General features: G+C 48.5%; 2 non-coding genes across 2 annotated transcripts; one reads left to right on the forward strand and one right to left on the reverse strand.

Annotated features, from left to right (window-relative positions):
* Positions 1 to 4837: 4837 nt before the first annotated feature.
* Positions 4838 to 4919, reverse strand: trnal-aag (transfer RNA leucine (anticodon AAG)). Its single transcript has one exon. It is a non-coding gene; the product is annotated as a tRNA-Leu (tRNA).
* Positions 4920 to 8639: 3720 nt separating this feature from the next.
* Positions 8640 to 8710, forward strand: trnag-gcc (transfer RNA glycine (anticodon GCC)). The gene has a single exon. It is a non-coding gene; the product is annotated as a tRNA-Gly (tRNA).
* Positions 8711 to 15617: the final 6907 nt, after the last annotated feature.

The following is a 15617-nucleotide window of genomic DNA, read 5'->3' on the forward strand; positions in this document are numbered from 1 at the left end:
AGGGAGGTCCCTTCTTCACCTCACCTTGGGAACGGACTCCCGTTCATGCACTGTGACGGCTTTCATAGATTCTGGGTCGGAAGCTAACCTGATAAATCCCCGCGTGGTCGAGGAGCTGGGGGCAGCAACCTTCCCCACGCAACGGTTTCGTCACGCCTATGCCGCCAACGGCAAGTTCCTTTGTCGGGTTACACATCGCACTCAGACGCTACGTATGAGCTTTCCGGACGCTCACTCGGAGCGAATTAGCTTTCATGTCTTCGACGCACATAGTAGCGACATCATCTTGGGCAGCCCGTGGCTCAAAGAACATAATCCACACATAGATTATACCACGGGTCAGATCAAGACTTGGGGAGAGGACTGTCTCAGTCGCTGTTTCGCTGTCCGGAGAGACAGGGGTATTCAAGTTGCGCCGGTTCGGCTAACAGAACCTAGTACTGCCCTGGACCTGACCGCAGTGCCCTCCTGCTACCATGACCTACGGGAGGTCTTCTCTGAATCTAAAGCAAAGTCTCTGCCGCCACATCGGTCATACGACTGCGCGATTGAACTCCTGCCAGGCACCTCTCCTCCCACAGGGAAACTGTTCTCTTGAACAGGACCAGAGCATCAAGCCATGAGGGACTACATCGAGGACTCGCTGGCAGCCGGACTCATTCGCCCCTCATCCTCACCAGCCGGTGCGGGGTTTTTTTTTTTTTTTGTCAAGAAGAAGGACTCCACACTGCGACCCTGCATCGACTACCGAGGACTGAACGACATCACAGTCAAGAACAGGTACGCTTTGCCGCTTATCTCTACAGCATTCGAACTCCTCCAGGGAGCCCGGATCTTCACCAAGCTCGACTTGCGCAGCGCTTACCATCTGGTGCGGATTCGGGAAGGGGATGAGTGGAAGACGGCGTTCAACACCCCCACAGGGCACTATGAGTATCTTGTGATGCCCTTTGGACTGACAAACGCTCCGGCCGTCTTTCAGAACTTCATTAACGACGTGCTTCGGGAGTTCCTGAACAGATCTGTCTTTGTTTACCTGGATGACATTCTCATCTTTTCAGCAGACCTAACCTCTCACATTCAACAAGTCAGAGAGGTGCTCTGGCGTCTGCAGCAGCACCAATTATACGTGAATATGGATAAGTGTGAGTTCCATCGGGCATCCGTGTCCTTCCTGGGCTTCGTCCTGGCTGAGGGAGAGATACGGATGGATCCCGGGAAGGTCGACGCGGTGCTGCGGTGGCCTACCCCCACCAACAGGAGGGACGTGCAGAGGTTTTTGCGATTTGCCAATTTCTATAGGAAATTCATAAGGAACTTCAGTTCCGTGGCCACTCCTCTGCATTCGCTCACCTCGCCACATACCCCCTTCGACTGGTCCGGGACCTGCCAGGAGGCCTTCAGCAGGCTCAAGGCAAGTTTCACTACTGCGCCCGTTCTCATTATTCCGGACCCACATAACCAGTTTGTGGTGGAGGTGGATGCATCGAATTCAGGAATCGGAGCAGTCTTGTCGCAGAGGAGTCCCAGGGATGGAAGGATCCACCCGTGCGCGTTCCTGTCTAGAAAGTTGACCCCGGCAGAGAGGAACTACGACGTGGGAGATAGGGAACTGCTGGCGGTCAAGAGCGCGTTGGAGGAGTGCCAGCACTGGCTGGAGGGCTCGCAAGTACCATTCGTTGTCTTCACGGACCATAAGAACCTTGAATACCTGAAGTCTGCGAAGAGGTTGAATGCCCGTCAGGCCAGGTGGGCCCTATTTTTCACCCGCTTCCACTTTAAGGTGTTTTTCCGCCCAGGCTCCAAAAACGGCAAGCCGGATGCACTCTCGCGGATCCACGAGGGAGGGCGCACGGATTCAGACGCCGGTACTATCCTGCCAGCGGGGTGCTTCGTGGCCGGTTTCACCTGGGCGATCGAGTCGCGGGTGAAGGAGGCCCTGGGAGAGACACCGCCACCCGCGGATTGTCCGTCGGGCCGCCTTTTCGTCATCCCATCTCTGCGGGGAGAGGTCATCAACTGGGCACATACCAACAAGACGGTCTGCCACCCGGGTATGGCGAAGACACGTTCAGTGGTCGAGCAAAGGTTCTGGTGGCCTAACCTCAGTAAGGACGTAAGGGAGTTCGTCAACGCCTGCCCGGTGTGTGCTGCCAATAAGACTTCCCGCCTACGGCCTGTTGGTGAGTTGCAACCCCTGTCCATCCCCTTTCGTCCGTGGTCACACATCGCGCTGGACTTCGTCACCGGCCTGCCACCTTCACAAGGGAACACAGTGGTGCTGTCCGTAGTGGACCGTTTTTCCAAGATGGTCCACTTCGTGCCGCTTCTGAAGATCCCGTCGGCCAAGCAAACAGCCCAGTTGGTATTAGACGAGGTCGTCCGTTACCACGGCCTACCCCAGGACATCGTTCCGGACAGGGGTCCGCAATTCAGCGCCCGTTTCTGGAAGGTGTTCTGCAACCTCATCGGCGCTTCAGCAAGTCGGACATCAGGTCATCACCCAGAGTCCAATGGCCAGACTGAGAGGATTAACCAGGAATTAGAGACCGGTCTTCGATGTCTGGCATCCAGGGACCAGAGCACGTGGAGCCAGCACATCAAGTGGGTGGAGTATGCCCACAATTCTCTACCCTCCGCTTCAACAGGTATGGCTCCACTCCATGTCGTGCATGGCTACCCTCCGTCCCTGTTTCCTCCACTGGTCACAGACTCCGCAGTTCCGTCAGCCCTGGCCGTGGTGCGACGCTGCAAACGGACCTGGGAAGCAGCTCGGAGGACACTGCTGCGCATGAGCAGCGCCTACAAGGCTGCAGCAGACCGCAAGAGAAGGGCCGCACCAGAGCTCAGAGTGGGACAGCGAGTGTGGCGCTCCACCAAGGATCTCCCGCTGCGGACGGAATCCCGCAAACTTGCTCCCAGGTTCGTTGGCCCGTTCCCGGTTTCCAAAGTTATTAACCCGGTCGCCGTCTCGTTGAAACTGCCCAGGTCGATGAGGGTGCACCCTACGTTCCACGTCAGCAGACTTCGCCCGAATCGCACGTCGTCGCTGGCTCGACGGTGAGTTGGTGTATACTGTGCGCAGGTTGCTGTCTTCCCGTCGCAGAGGAAGGGGGGTCCAGTACCTGGTGGACTGGGAGGGATATGGCCCGGAGGAGCGCTCTTGGATCCCCTCCCGCTTCGTCGTGGACCGCTCCCTCATCAGGGACTTTCACGCGGCTCACCCTGATGCTCCTGGGCCGTCCAGAGCTGCCCGCTGAGGGGGGGGTACTGTCATGCTCCTGGATTCCAGCCAGGGCTGGGCGTGGCCAGCTAATCTGAAGGTGCACACCTGCGCCTCATGACCACTGATTAGACCCAGTACATATAGGACCCGGGGGAGGACAGATACTCCGCTAAATCGTTGCTCTTCATGCCTCGTTCCCGCACTCATGCTTTCTCGACTTCTGACCTCCGTGCACCGACCCACGCCTGTTCATTGACCACCCTCGTAAGCCCATTCGTACTGGTACTACGGATTGTTTGGACTGTCTACCTGTTCTCAGACCTCGGACCGAATAAAGGTTTCCTCTGTACTGTCTGCTGTCTCTGGAGTCGTGTATTTCGGTCCACCCTTGAGCCCCGCATCGTGACAGAAAGTGATGCCTTCCCACCCGGGCACCACCTCCTCCTCTGGTGCCTCTTGCGCACCCTTAGTTTTCCTTCTAAAACAACACATCCTGTTTTTATCTCCTGCGCGAAGCCTGCACGATCCTGCCGACAACGCCAAAAATGTTTTATTGAAAGGATCGCTGCTGGTCGGCGCTCAGGAGACAAAGATGACACTCAACAAAAGACCAACGTTCCCAAATGCTATTTAGCCTCAATAACTGGCATATTTATTTCGACCAAATGCAAGTTCTCAAAACACGGTTGACATTGCGTGAAATCAATCACATGAGCCCCTTACCTATGCCGAGAAGGTGGAGAGCCGTCACCCAGGTACAGGTCCGGTTTGTCAACCAGCTGGGCGTTCGTACGAAACCCGCAGCAGACTCTACCTGTTTGTGCTCTGCATCTCTCTATTATACTTTTCAGTTGCGTGCGAGAGAAAGGGCGGGTGGCCTACCCGTCCCACCTGGCGCCGCAACAATTGTAGCCAATTTACATTTGACACCTAAGTGTGTCCTTCAGGCTCTGAGAAACATAACAATCAAGATTTCCCACAACAATGTTGTCTTTGAACCAGAAAAAAACAAGTGAGATACAATACATTTTGGTATTCAACGGTTATGGGAAGCATCACTAATTAACACTCGTTTCACTAGGGAATTGGACAAAGGGACACCAAAGCCATGAAATGGCGTTTCAATGTTAGACTTATCTGCTGCAATGCAAGTAGATTGGGTCATGCTCTCGGCCAAAGCAGCTGAACAGTTTTGTGTCTATTCAGCACTCCTTCAGGAACAACAGTCAAAACAACTTCTGCTTGGCATCTTCAGCCAACCTCAAAGCAAAAACATCGCCAGATTCCATTGGGATTGCAGTTCCGCCACTCTCTTGACCCAGAAATGCGAATCCAACGTCATGGTCCAAAATTTGATGGACAAAAAGTACCACAAGATTTTACAGGTCCTCTGCTATTTTACGGAAACGCCAATGATTGAAAACTGTGGTCACGACAGACAGTGTGCAATGACTTGATTATTCTGAAAAGGTTGGTGGTACAAACAATGACGAATGAAGTATAGGTTCAGAGTGCCATTTCATTGTTGAAGTCAGTTTCCTGAGAAGAGTTGGGGAGACACCAGCAGAGGGGGACTAAGAAAAGCTCACTCCAACACTTTTAATGGGACAATGTCAGGAGTGGGATTCAAACCCACGCCTCCGAAGAGACTGCAGCCTTAATGCAGCGCCTTCGACCGCTCGGCCATCCTGACAGCGGCATTGATTTCCCTTAGTGGAGGAGCAACGGGGTAGAGCCCTGTTTGAAGGCCATCCGAAATGGCAGATTGTTTTAAAGAATACGAAAGACTTCAAATCCTACTGGTTGCTCAGTAAGCATTGGTGGTTCAGTGGTAGAATTCTCGTCTGCCACGCGGGAGGTTTGGCTCCGTTTCCCGGCCAATGCAGCTTGTTGTTTTGATGTACACTGAGCGATACTGAGAGTCAAACTGTTCAAAGTCCTTTGTCTCGGAATCAGAGTTTCAACCCAAAAACCCGAGGAGAATCCAACCTCAAGCGATTTCTTTTCACCGTTCGGCAACCCTGATGGGCAACTATTGTGTGTTTATTACATGGCATGATAGTTGTCTTGTTTATTAGCATTTCACGGCGCGTAACTGACTGATTCGACCCTCAACTGAAAGGTAAGAGTCCAAATCAAGAGCATTACAAAGAAGACAAAAACTGTTGAAGGAATATGGGACTCAGGCTTTATGTCTCCTGCTTCCCCAGGGAATTGGACAAAGGGACTCCAAAGCCATGAAATGGCGTTTCAATATTAGACTTATCTGCTGCAATGCAGGTAGATTGGGCGATACTCTCTGCCAATGCAGCTGAACAGTTTTATGTCTATTCAGCAGTCCTTCAGGAACAACAGTCAAAACAACTTCTGCTTGGCATCTTCAGCCAACCTCAAAGCAAAAACATCGCCAGATTCCATTGGGATTGCAGTTCCGCCACTCTCTTGACCCAGAAACGCGAATCCAACGTCATGATCCAAAATATGACGGACAAAAAGTACCTCAAGATTTTACAGGTCCTCTGCTATTTCAGGGAAACGCCAATGATTGAAGACTGTGGTATGCGGGAGAAGGACACCCACAAGCAGGCTTCCAGCGCACTGGTTGTGATGGCTGGATGAATGACAACCATGACTTCCAGACTGGTTGTGCTGGCTGGATGAATGACAACCATAAATTCTACACTCAGGGTGCGTGGGCATGAGCCAGGCATGGTATGCGGGTGATGGACACCCGCAAGCGGTCGTGCAGAGCAATGGTTGTGGTGGCTGGATGAAAGACAACCGTGACCTCCACACTTAGGGAGTGCGGGCATGAACCAGGCATGGTATGCGGTTGAAGGATACCCCCAAGCGGGCTTCGAGCGCAATAGTTGTGTTGCATGGATGAATGACAACCGTGACTTCCGCACTGGTTGTGCTCGCTGTATGAATGACAACCGTGACATCCGCATGGTTGTGGTGGCTGGATGAATGTCAACCACGACTTCCACACTTGGGGTGCGCGGGCATTAACCATGCATGGTATGCAGGAGGAACGCACCCAAGCGGGCTTCCAGCGCACTAGTTAAATGACTACTATGACTTCCACACTTAGAGCACACGGGCATGAACAACGCATGTTACGCGGAAGAAGGACACTCGCAAGCGTGCTTGCAGCGCAGGTTGTGGTGGCTGGATGAATGACAACGGTGACTTCCGCACTGGTTGTGCTGTATGGATGAATGACAACCATGACTTCCACACTTAGGGAGCGCGGGCATGAACCAGGCATGGTATGCGATGGGAAGACGCACCCAAGAGGGCTTCCAGCGCACTGATTGTGCTGGATGCATGAAAGGCAACCATGACTTCCTCACTTAGGGTGCACGGTCATAAACCAGGCACGGTATGCGGGTGAAGGACACCCGCATGCCGGCGAAGGACACCCGCAAGCAGGCTTGCAGCGCAAGGGTTGTGCTGGATGGATGAAAGGCAACCATGACTTCCACACTTCGGGTGTGCGGGCATGAACCAGGCATGATATGCAGGGGGAACGCACCCAAGCGGGCTTCCAGCGCACTAGTTGAATGACTCCCATGACCCCCACACTTAGAGCACATGGGCATGAACAACGCACGTTACGCGGAAGAAGGACACCCGCAAGCGGGCTTGCAGCGCGCAGGTTGTGGTGGCTGGAAGAATGACAACCGTGACTTTCACACCGGTTGTGCTGGAGGGATGAATGACAACTAACTTCCACACTTAGGGAGCGCAGGCATGAACCAGGCCTGGTATCCGTTTGAAGGACTTCCCCAAGCAGGCTTCCAGCGCAATAGTTGTGTTGCCTGGATGAATGACAACCGTGACTTCCGCACTGGTTGTGCTGGTTGGATGAAAGGCAACCATGACTTCCACACTTAGGGTGCGCGGGCATGAACCAGGCATGGTATCCGTTTGAAGGACTTCACCAAGCAGGCTTCCAGCGCAATAGTTGTGTTGCCTGGATCAATGACTACCGTGACTTATGCAATGGTTGTGCTGGCTGGATGAATGACAACCGTGACTTCCGCACTGGTTGTGCTCGCTGAATGAATGACAACCGTGACTTCCGCATGCTTGTGCTGGGTGGATGAAAGGCAACCAGGACTTCCAGACTGGTTGTTCTGGCTGGTTTAATGACAACCATGACCTCCACACTTAGGGTGCACGGGCATGAACCAGGCATGGTATGCGCGTGAAGGACACCCCGAAGCGGGCTTCCAGCGCAACAGTTGGGTGTCCTGGATGAATGACAACCGTGACTTCCGCACTGGTTGTGCTGGCTGGATGAATGACAACCATGACTTCCACACTTAGGGTGCACGGACATGAACCAGGCATGGTATGCGGGTGAAGGACACCCGCAAGCAGGCTTGCAGCGCAATGGTTGTGCTGGCTAGTTGAATGACAATTGTAACTGGTTTCAACCCAAAAACCCGAGGAGAATCCAACCTGAAGCGAGTTCTTTTCACCGTTCGGCAACCCTGATGGGCAACTATTGTGTGTTTATTACATGGCATGATAGTTGTCTTGTTTATTAGCATTTCACGGCGCGTAACTGACTGATTCGACCCTCAACTGAAAGGTAAGAGTCCAAATCAAGAGCATTACAAAGATGACAAAAACTGTTGAAGGAATATGGGACTCAGGCTTCATGTCTCCTGCTTCCCCAGGGAATTGGACAAAGGGACTCCAAAGCCATGAAATGGCGTTTCAATGTTAGACTTATCTGCTGCAATGCAGGTAGATTGGGTCATACTCTCGGCCAATGCAGCTGAACAGTTTTATGTCTATTCAGCACTCCTTCAGGAACAACAGTCAAAACAACTTCTGCTTGGCATCTTCAGCCAACCTCAAAGCAAAAACATCGCCAGATTCCATTGGGATTGCAGTTCCACCACTCTCTTGACCCAGAAATGCGAATCCAACGTCATGATCCAAAATTTGATGGGCAAAAAGTACCTCAAGATTTTGCAGGTCCTCTGCTATTTTTCGGAAACGCTAATGATTGAAGACTGTGGTCTCGACAGACAGTGTGTAATGACTTGATTATTCTGAAAAGGTAGGTGGTACAAACAATGATGAATGAGGGATGGGTTCAGAGCGCCATTTCTTTGTTGAAGTCAGTTTCCTGAGAAGAGTCGGGGAGACACCAGCAGAGGGGGACTAACAAAAGCTCACACTGACACTTTTGATGGGACAATGTCAGGAGTGGGATTCAAACCCACGCCTCCGAAGAGACTGCAGCGCCTTCGACCGCTCGGCTATCCTGAGAGTGAGATTGTATTCCCTTAGTGGAGGAGCAACGGGGTATAGCCCTGTTTGACGGCCATCCGAAATGGCAGATTGTTTTAAATAATACAAAAGACTTCAAATCCTAATGCTTTCTCAGAAAGCATTGGTGGTTCAGTGGTAGAATTCTCGCCTGCCACGCGGGAGGCCCGGGTCCGATTCCCGGCCAATGCAGCTGGGCCTTGTTATGTATACTGAGAGTAAAACTGTTCAAAGTCCTTTGTCTCAGAATCAGAGTTTCAACCCAAATACCCGAGGAGAATCCAACCTGAAGCGAGTTCTTTTCACCGTTCGGCAACCCTGATGGGCAACAATTGTGTGTTTATTACATGGCATGATAGTTGTCTTGTTTATTAGCATTTCACGGCGTGTAATTGACTGATTCGACTCTCAATTGAAAGCTAAGAGTCCAAATCAAGAGCATTACAACGATGACAAAAACTGTTGAAGGAATATGGGACTCAGGCTTCATGTCTCCTGCTTCCCCAGGGAATTGGACAAAGGGACTCCAAAGCCATGAAATGGCGTTTAAATGTTAGATTTATCTGCTGCAAAGGAGAGGACAAGGGCGCTAGCATTGAGCTAACGCGGCTAGCGAGGCTTTGTTTGGACTTCAAAGAAGAAAAAGGGACGAGGACCGCGAGGACGCCGGACAGAGGAAAAACCACCTTCCCCTTTCTTCACTCCTGCCTTCGGAAGCACCGCAGTGACATTGGGGTTTGAATTTTGTTTGCTTGCTTGCTATATACATATCTGTCTGGGCCCTTAGCATGTGAGGAATGTGTACCTGTTAAATAGACTGTTTATTTGACTGTTGTGTGTACATGTTTGATTTTTCCATCATTTATTTTGTTATTAAATGTTCATACTTTTTGTTACATAACCAGGTTTATTATTTGTCTATCTGCAAGACAGTTAAAATACTGGTGAGTTTATTTGATAGCTTGATTATTTAAATTAGGATAATATTAACTCATAAGGGGAAATATTATTGAGGCTTTTGATCGAGAATTCAATGCACAGGTAAGGAGTAAAATTGTAATAGACATTTAGAGTAATTTACATTGAGTTTATTTATTAGTTTCATACTTTGGAGTAAGAAAAGAACACAGGTGGCTACCTCATTGAAGTATTTAATACTAGAGAGGCGCTACAGCATAATACTTTTTGATCTGAAAATTCACTATTTTTTTCTCCCACAGATCATGATTTTCATACGATACCAATGGCAGTTTTGCAAAAATACTGTTTACCATACCCGCTACAGTGAGCTGATCATGATTGTGATGGGCAGGGGAGACATCTTCACCTGGCCGACCTTGTTCTTCTCGGGGTTATCTCCCTTCTCTCGTTGCACATCTGAGCTTGGCGGCAGGAACAATATAGCTACTCTTCCCAGGCTCTGTCTCATCTTTTTTTTTTTCGCCTTCTTACACTCCCACTCCACATGCCTGCGCAGTCCTGTTTCACTTCCACATTGATGCCCACGCCCCCACGCTTGTTGTCTCGATACCTGTAACAACTGTGACCAGCAAAGCATGCACGCAAATACTGTAATGAACTCAAAGCGTGGGCCATGTACATTAAAAAGAAAACAGAAGTTCAATATTTTCGTACCATCATGAGGGGCGCATGAATACAGTAAAAGAGTGCTTAGCTTTCACATGTCGAGTGGAGCCGTTTGGAGTTTGCATCTTGTCTCCGTGCGGGCGTGGTTTTCTCCAAGCACTTCGGTTTCCTCTCACATCCCAGAAACATGCGTCAATTGGAGACTCTAAATTGCATTTCGTTGTGATTGTGAGACTGTTGTCTGTTTCCATGTGCCCTCCGATCGGCTGGCAACCAGTTGAGTTTGTACCCTGCCTCCTGCCAGTTGACAGCTGGGATAGGCTACAGCACTCCCGCGACCCTTGTGAGGATCAGGGGTTAAGAAAATGGATGGATGCGTGGGTGAATTTATAGCCACTAGGGAAATATTTAAACTTTTATTTCACTTGTTCGGAAGGCTGAATTAAATGCATCTCTCAACGTTAAACTTTTTTGACAGACGGCCTTCACCCTATTACCACTGGGCGGCAGCAATATCACATAAATCCGTTTTTTTTTATTTATTTATTTATTTTTATTTGTTTTATTTTATTTTTGTCCAGAGTGTATTTTACTGATGTTTCCCTCAGCGTGTTTTACAGTGTTACCAGTCATTTCTTATATTTTTTCTTGATCCTTGCACATGTTTTGACACTTGGCAGCGTTAAATGTCTCATGGGGTGAATCTGTATTTGTTTGCGTGTATATGTGCTTGTGTTCATCATGTTCGATGAGTATTAACCTGATTAATTTAAAAGCAAAAAAAGATGGAACAATACACAATTCCAGCCTTCAGGTATGTTTTTATTGAACTTTGGCACATTCTGAGGAAGGACTGTTTTGCCCCACAGGCTTCAGAGCTTGATAGGACATTCTCTTCTTTGGGTCCTCCATACTGAGGAATGGAACAAGACTGAGTGACCAGAAATTGAGAGAAATATTTGGAAATTCTGTGTATTCTGCATTTGTGATGAGGATGTGAATTCCAACTGAGTAAAGCTAAAGGCTTGTAAATCTTTTCACGCACAGTAAGAACACAGTTATGACTCCATAACTTAGAATATATGGTGGGGGAAAAAAAATATTTATTTCGGTGCACAGGTTCATTAAAAACTTGGGAATACATTTTGACATTTGCATTTGCAGTGCTTTCAACTCTATTCTAATTTATTGAGCTCTACATCTACTGTATAACAGTATTTGATTGTAAAGAAATGTATGTGTTCAAATCAGGTCATGGTGGGTTTGCAATGTTTTCTGTTTGTACATTTGTTCATATTTAATCTCCTTTTAGCTCTAAGCAGCTTTGGAGCAGCAGGAAAGGCAACAAATGAACAGCTGACCCTGGAGGACTGAGTTGTGTGGGAAAAATAGAACAAATGCATGGATTATGATGATGCTGGTGTATTATAAATATGTGAACAGTGTTTTATTTTCTGCCATAGGACATTGAGTAACCACTGACCATATACATTGCAGTTCAATAGCTCCACAGGCCACTCCTACAGTTTTGGTTGATTTGGTATAAATGAGTTCTGAAGAATCGTGCGCACAATAGACATTGTCATCATCATAATCACATATTTGGCCAGGCTATTATGTCTTCTTTCCCTTTTCATCTTCCAATGTTTAAGTTTATTTCTCCAACCCTCAGGCTTCAATTAACCAGGGATGTAAAATAAATGAATCAATAAATAACACTCAACCAACTGCCTGTGGACGATGGCATGTCATTCCATCATCATCCTCTAATCCCGCAGGAGTAAAATGTCTCTTTCCCAAAGACCAAAGAAAAGGTTGCTGGATGTTGTGAGGGAGGACATGAGGACAGTAGGTGTTATAAAGAAGATCCACGAGATAGGCTTAGATGGAAAAAGATGACACGCTGTGGTGACCCCTAACGGGACAAACTGAAAGGAAAAGAAGAAGAATTTTCGTAACACTACCTGGATTAAGACATATCTTTGATGGCGGAAAGTTGCATTGGAAATTTATTGTCATCTGTTTTGTTGTTTTTTTTTTTGTTAACAAAGTGTTTGCACAAATGTGTGCATTCACTCTATCAGCAGGACACCGGGGTGCTATGTGACTAATGTAAGGGGGGGTCGGCCAATGAGAACAAATACTTGATCAAAAAGGGTCACAAGCATGACAGGGCATAATGGTGCTCCGAAAGGATGCGTATTGTTATCATGTAGACTGGATGTGGGCAAGAGCGGTCCCACGCCCATAATTCCACTTAGTCCACTTATCCATTTTTGTCAGAAACTCATTCTTTCATTCACATCACAAAAATGAAGAGGCGTAAATTGTAAAATGCCAGCCAACACTTACATCAAATAATGAATAATGATAATCACTGGGGATTTGACAGACCAGATTTGAGTCACCATTTCAGTAAAGAAAAACAAAATAATGATGTTTGTCCCCAGAAAATGAGTAAAGTAACGGTTTCCACATTTTGAGTCCTGTAGCCATGCTATTAAATAATGTGAGCATGCACTTTTCACTCCAGGGCATATCCATGTCCAAGTGATATTGGCAGTGACTGATTGTAATAGTTCTCTGATGGCCAAGGTAAAAACTCCCATCCAAGGCTTAGTGGCTTTGTTGCAGGAGGCAGCCGGCCTGCCAGTCTAGGTTGGGCATTGCTGGTCAGCAAGGACAAGGCGACCTGATTTGCTGTTACAAACCTGTTACATATAATGATGACGATGTTGTGGTCGTGGTGGTCATTTTCAGTACAGCAAGAGCACATAGATTATAGCTAGTTGAATTTGTTTGGGTGAAGATGAAACCGATTTTGTTCTTCTTTGTGTATGAAAATTAATTTATCCATCTATTAAGCCCAAAAGAAACAAGTGAAAACACTAACACGTCACATAAAACAGCAGGAGGATTACAGACTTAACCAGAGGAGGATTTGCTGATTTATGGTAGAAGTTGAATAGGGGGATAAAACCATGTACAAAGTCGCTATTGATGTGAGTTTTGAGTTAAAGGGCAGTGTGCATAAAGAAAGAACGGCAGATTTGGCCGCCCTGTGTGGTTTTCATGGGTCTTCAGTTGAGTTGACGTTAGGTAGGAGGGCAGTAGTGGCATGCTGAGTTAGTCAGATAAACAGCTAGATTTGTGTGCGTGTGTGTGTTTGGGGGGGTTCATGCCTGTTGGCGGTCAGCGAGCACCACTGATGGTACCAACTGATACTGGGAGCCGTCACTCTGCTTCCACGCTGATGGAAGCCGCTGTGTGTTAGATTTTGCTTTAATTTGAAGGGTTTCCTGCCTCTAAATTGTTGGGAGGACGACAATGATCACTGTAATGAGGGAATTTCTCGTTTTTTCAAAAGTTTGTCATGGTCCTGCCAGTCTCAGCCCTGGCTGTGCACGTCCCCTGCACACCTGTGCCGCATTGGGGATAATTAACCCTAATAACTAACAATTAACTAATAATTAACCTCCTTCGTATGTGCCATGATGCAAGTCTTCCAGTATGCCTCGCCGAAACACGAGGCAGCGACTACATTGAGCACATTTCGACAGGGGCAGCGTCATGTGGCAGATTCTGCATTTGAGTTTCGCATCAGAGCAGCTGAGAGTCGATGGAATGAAGAGGTGCTTCTCGACGCCTTTTTCCAAGGACTTTCATTGCAGATCTGCATTCACCTCATTGCAGTGGAATTGCCTACCTCTCTGGATTCACTCATCACCCTATCTCAGGATCGACCAGAGGTTAGGGATCCAGGTGGACTCGCTACTCGAAGGAGAGCAGGGTGCGTCCGCTCCACCGGTTCCCCTTCTGCCGACACCCATAACCGTGACGAAGCCGATGCAGGTTGAGTGGCTTGATGGTCCGGCAGAGGAATGACTGCGACGCCAGCGAGAGGGCCGATGCTTCTACTGTGGACAGCTGGGCCACTTCGTAGCCCATTGTCCGGTCAGGCCCAAGCGCTCCGCCCTCAAGATTACGACTCCAGTGAGTGTGAATTACACTGCGGCGGTATCGAATCAAGCACTGCTTCCAGTCACCTTGAGCACAGGGGGTCGTACTTGTTCCGCTACAGCCTTTATTGACTCGGGATCGGACGCCAATCTGATTAATCCAGTGGATGTAGTGGCGGACAGAGGACCGCAATACGTGTTTCGGTTCTGGAAGGAGTTTTGCACCCTCATCAGGGCAAAAGGAGGCCTTATATCAGGCCATCACCCGGAGTCCAATGGTCAAATGGAAAGAATAAATCAGGATCTGGAGTCTATGCTGTCTGGCATCACATGATCACAGCACTTGGAGCCAGCACCTCGGATTGGTGGAATATGCCCAGAACTCACTGCCTTCCACTTCCACAGCTATGGCTCCGTTCCACATCGTTCATGGCTAGCCCCCTCTCTGTTTCCATCTGTGGCTGCCGAATCTGCAGTGCCATCCACATTGGCAGTGATGAGACGATGCAAGCAGACCTGGGAGCTAGCCAGGAAGATGCTACTACACATGGGCAGCTCCTACAAGTCCGTGGCAGATCTCAAGAGAAGAAGGGCACAAACATTCAAAGTGGGACAATGCGTATGGCTATCCACAAAGGATCTTCCGCTGCGGATGGAGTCACACAAGCTAGCTCCCAGGTTCGTGGGTCCCTTTCCTATCACCAAGATCCTTAACTCTGTCACTGTTTCCTTGAAGCTTCCAAGATCAATGAGGGTTCATCCCACGCTCCATGTGAGTCGGCTTTGGCCGACTCGTCCATCGCTATTAGTCCCTCCAGCCAAGCCCCCTCTGCTGACTTCTGCCTGTCCTCCGACCAACCAGTTAGCTTGACGTTCTTGATACTGCTGCTCTCCCTGACTGACCCTCCGGCTTACAACCTTGCAACGAATAAAGACCTTCCTTTAACTGCCTCCCTGCATACCGAGTCATGCATTTGGATCCACAATAGAGTTCTGTTTATGACAGTGACTGATGAGGTCTAATTGATATTTTGAGTAAAATGAGGTAAACTTCATAGTAATGTGCATTTTTTCCATATTTGACTGCTCTAATGGAAAGTAAGCAATCATTGTCGAACTCAAAATTGTGAGAGGTTGATTTGGCATTTGGTAGTTGGCAAGTGAGGTCTTTAGCAGGATGTTTCCAAATACTGCATAACTACATGGAGTGAATGTTGACTTTACACAACCCCGTTCAAATGGCATATTCCCCCCTGACCTATAAAAGGAGACCAACACAAACCATTAATGAAGCTTATGACCAGTACAACTCAATTGAATTTGTGTTTGATCTTTTCAAGATGGAAATTAAAAATAAACACTTAACTTGGTGTTGCTGTTGAAGTGTGCACAACCACGCAAAAATAGAATCCAGCTCTTTTCAAAATTAACCATCAATTCATCCATTATCAGAGCCGCTTATGCTCAAAAGGCTAGCAGGAGTGCTGGATCTTATCTCAGCTATCTTCGGGCATGGGGTGGGGTACACCCTGTGCTGGTTCCCAGGTAATCGT

This window comes from Syngnathoides biaculeatus, chromosome 11, assembly GCF_019802595.1.
Source record: "Syngnathoides biaculeatus isolate LvHL_M chromosome 11, ASM1980259v1, whole genome shotgun sequence".
NCBI lineage: Eukaryota > Metazoa > Chordata > Actinopteri > Syngnathiformes > Syngnathidae > Syngnathoides > Syngnathoides biaculeatus.